The sequence below is a fragment of the Eriocheir sinensis genome, chromosome 9 (assembly GCF_024679095.1).
Source record: "Eriocheir sinensis breed Jianghai 21 chromosome 9, ASM2467909v1, whole genome shotgun sequence".
In the NCBI taxonomy this organism is placed as follows: Eukaryota; Metazoa; Arthropoda; class Malacostraca; order Decapoda; family Varunidae; genus Eriocheir; species Eriocheir sinensis.
Window position 1 is genome coordinate 6,709,391 of NC_066517.1, and position 4,335 is coordinate 6,713,725.

The 4,335-nt window shown below is 45.1% G+C and overlaps 1 long non-coding RNA gene across 34 annotated transcripts; it reads right to left on the bottom strand.

Annotated features, from left to right (window-relative positions):
• Positions 1–1,508: 1,508 nt before the first annotated feature.
• LOC126995873 (uncharacterized) lies at positions 1,509–3,890 on the bottom strand. 34 transcript variants are annotated; one of them, XR_007750790.1, is made up of 4 exons: positions 3,096–3,889; positions 2,964–3,029; positions 2,502–2,897; positions 1,510–2,438 (listed from the first exon to the last, which is right to left on the bottom strand). It is a non-coding gene; the product is annotated as an uncharacterized LOC126995873 (long non-coding RNA). The 34 variants fall into 34 exon arrangements; XR_007750782.1 differs by having other exon boundaries at positions 2,502–2,567; positions 2,634–2,699; positions 2,766–3,889; XR_007750763.1 differs by having other exon boundaries at positions 1,509–2,240; positions 2,307–2,438; positions 2,502–3,889.
• Positions 3,891–4,335: the final 445 nt, after the last annotated feature.

A 4,335-nucleotide genomic window follows, 5' to 3' on the forward strand; every position in this document is an offset into this window, starting at 1 on the left:
TCTCAGTTTTGGTATACTTAGCAATTCGATGGTGCGTGAAGTCACCTGACATACGTGACCAATTGTAACAATTATTTTCCCAACCTGTAACTCGCCACCTCTTCACGAGAGTCCATCATCACGACAACGACAGTCGCTCGCCCCGTCGCTTCTTTGTACATAAAGGCTAACGAATATAATTCGCCTTAAGGAAGCTGAAGTTCAATCAACACCCTTTAAACGCCCCCGACAAGCCCGTTACATTTGCGTTACATTTGGTCAATACGGCTACGGTGCAACCTGCCACAACCTGCTGCTATGCCAGCTACAAGCATCTCACAAGTCGCCACTTCACGTGCAACTCACAAGGTTACGCCAGCTATTAGAAGCTTCCACAGGCTCGACAGCCTGGCAAGCGCTCGAGCACACCAGCTTCACAACTCCCACAGGCGTCGCCTACAAGCTTGCTGCCCTGGGAGCACACCCACAGGCCTACGCAGCCGATAGCGAGGGCCACAATCTACAAGCCGCTCCCCCGCTTCAAGCCAGCACTGCTACGTACCCCGACAAGCCCGTTACACTAATAGAAGTGTTTAAAATGTTTAAAGGATTCAGTGATATTAATGCGGAAGATTACTTTACAATTGATCGATCAAATAGAACAAGAAGAAATCACAATTTGAAGATAAGCGGTAAAAGATTCTCGTCGCACGAAGCTAAACACTTCTTCTTCAATCGAGTTGTTAATGTTTGGAACTCTCTACCCTGTGATGTCGTTGATAGTACAACAGTTACGGCCTTCAAGAATAGATAAGACAAGTATTTTGAATCCAACCAGCAACTAAGATATTATACTCATTGTCGTAATAACGTTAAGTTCTTTCGAATAATGGTGTCCTGACCGCTTTTATCGCCCCGTTAGTGGTAGCAGTAATGGTAGTTCTTTCCTCTTTCCTACATAATTTCCATGCAGTTTTTCCATGCTGCATGGTTCTTTTTCCTTTCCTGCCAGCTTTGGCTGGATGGATGGAGGGGTGGGGAGGAGCCTTCGCCTTTGCTGTCCTTCATCTTCCACCTTTGATTAGATAGTGTAGCTCGTCACAAACAGCCTTGTAAGGACCAGAAGGTCTGCTGTTGTTTGTTCTTGCTCTGTGTTTCTTTCTGTTCCTCCTCATCCATTCTTCGTCTACTCTTCTGCTCTACCTCCTCGTCATCTTTCTTCAACTCCCTGTCTCATACTTTTTCTTCGTTTATGTCATGTTTTTTTCGTCACTTTGCTCTCTCTCTTTGTTATTCCTTTCTTCTTTCTTATCTTTTTAATCTTTATCTATTCCTTCCTTTATCTTCTCTGTCCCTTTCTTCTAACCTGTTTCCTATTCCTCAGTTGTTCTTTATCTCCTCATTTTTATCTTCTTCATCTTTTTCAGTCTTTCTTTAGCATCTGTGTTTCTTATTCTTTGTTTATTTGTTATTCTCTTCTTTATCCGCCGTTTCTCAGCCTCTCTTTTATCTACCAATCCTCGGCAGTTCGTCATCTACCTCTCGTCTTCCTTCCACAGGGCTCCTTCTTCAGCAGCGAGTTCTCCTTCAAGGTGTATTTCCCCTCGGCGCGGCAGGTGGAGGACAGCCAGATCAGCTCCACGGAGGAGACCTAAGCACGCTCGGTATCCTTGGACGCTTTGGGTTCCCACAACAACAAGAACTATTTCTACAGAGAAGATTAGCTGGGTTGGGTTCTCATGAGTTCTGTTCATGTTCATAGTGCAGAAGCCTTGTTGAACTGTCATTAGGCTCATGAATCTACCTAAAGCCTTGTCAAACTATCACCAGGCTCACAACACTACCCATGGACATACTAACACAACCTCCACCAAAGCCTTGTCAAACTATCACTAGGCTCACAACACTACCCATGGACATACTAACACAACCTCCACCAAAGCCTTGTCAAACTATCACCAGGCTCATAACACTACCCATGGACATACTAACACAACCTCCACCAAAGCCTTGTCAAACTATCACTAGGCTCACAACACTACCCATGAACATACTAACACAACCTCCACCAAAGCCTTGTCAAACTATCACTAGGCTCACAACACTACCCATGGACATACTAACACAACCTCCACCAAAGCCTTGTCAAACTATCACCAGGCTCACAACACTACCCATGGACATACTAACACAACCTCCACCAAAGCCTTGTCAAACTATCACCAGGCTCACAACACTACCCATGGACATACTAACACAACCTCCACCAAAGCCTTGTCAAACTATCACTAGGCTCACAACACTACCCATGGACATACTAACACAACCTCCACCAAAGCCTTGTCAAACTATCACTAGGCTCACAACACTACCCATGGACATACTAACACAACCTCCACCAAAGCCTTGTCAAACTATCACCAGGCTCATAACACTACCCATGGACATACTAACACAACCTCCACCAAAGCCTTGTCAAACTATCACTAGGCTCACAACACTACCCATGAACATACTACAACCTCCACCAAAGCCTTGTCAAACTATCACTAGGCTCACAACACTACCCATGGACATACTAACACAACCTCCACCAAAGCCTTGTCAAACTATCACCAGGCTCACAACACTACCCATGGACATAACAACACAACCTCCACCAAAGCCTTGCCAAACTATCACCAGGCTCACAACACTACCCATGGACATACTAACACAACCTCCACCAAAGCCTTGTCAAACTATCACTAGGCTCACAACACTACCCATGGACATACTAACACAACCTCCACCAAAGCCTTGTCAAACTATCACTAGGCTCACAACACTACCCATGGACATACTAACACAACCTCCACCAAAGCCTTGTCAAACTATCACCAGGCTCACAACACTACCCATGGACATACTAACACAACCTCTACCAAAGCCTTGTCAAACTATCACCAGGCTCACAACACTACCCATGGACATACTAACACAACCTCCACCAAAGCCTTGTCAAACTATCACTAGGCTCACAACACTACCCATGGACATACTAACACAACCTCCACCAAAGCCTTGTCAAACTATCACCAGGCTCACAACACTACCCATGGACATACTAACACAACCTCCACCAAAGCCTTGTCAAACTATCACCAGGCTCACAACACTACCCATGGACATACTAACACAACCTCCACCAAAGCCTTGTCAAACTATCACTAGGCTCACAACACTACCCATGGACATACTAACACAACCTCCACCAAAGCCTTGTCAAACTATCACCAGGCTCACAACACTACCCATGAACATACTAACACAACCTCCACCAAAGCCTTGTCAAACTATCACCAGGCTCACAACACTACCCATGGACATACTAACACAACCTCCACCAAAGCCTTGTCAAGTGCAGGTGTGTGAGCCCTGAAGTGCTTGAGAATATGGACCCAACCTCTCCACTCTGATGGCCTTGTTCTGTCACTGCAGTGGTTGATCTCCCCCTGTTCTATACCCATTCAAGTTCTCCCAAGCTGCTCCATTTCCCTCTGCCCAGTAGTCCTACCCATTCCTGAACACCTTGAGGAAGTTGGAATCCTTGCCCATGGGTTGTATTTCAAAACATTTCGTCGCCCGAGTTCACACATTTGCCAAGGCTTTCAAAGGAGTTTTGGGCATTTAAAGGAATAGTTTTATGAGCCTGGGGGTAGTTTGCCACTTCTTCTGTAACATGAACCCAAGAAGACACTCATTAGAACCCAATTGATCCCCTCTTTGGCCTTTAGAAATGGTTGATGTAAGAATCGAAAGTGTCTTTTAATAGTGAGCTAAGCCTCATCTCGTGCTGTGTAACGAGAAATATTGGTGAGTTTGGTAATAAAGGTAACACAGCCTTCCTTTTGCTCTATATTATCCTCTACATCTCTAAACGGCCTTCATTCATTCTACTGTATTTTATTCTTCCTTCATCTAGGTTGCCACTAGTGAAAAGGAAGAAGGAAAATACAAATTCCCTATATGCGAATCTGGAAGGAATGTGGCGTACAAGATGTAGGGAGCAGTATAGGCGGCGTGCACGAGAGTTACTGTTCACCCTCGCAACGGTGCTGCTGTCAGGTTGGAGGTGGCTGGTAGTCTGGGAAACGACTTGTCGGGGAACTCGTTCGTGTTGCTGCCGCAGGTATATATGGAGAATCACTACGCGCCTCCAATATTGCTCCCACAGCAATAATAACCTTTCCAAGGTATCACATACTGTTGTGTTACTCTAGTTTTACCGGCGCATCGAGCATATACTGCGTCTTCAAGTGATGATAAGAAATAAGTAACATAATATTCCTGTCCCCTTCAACAAAATTAAAACAC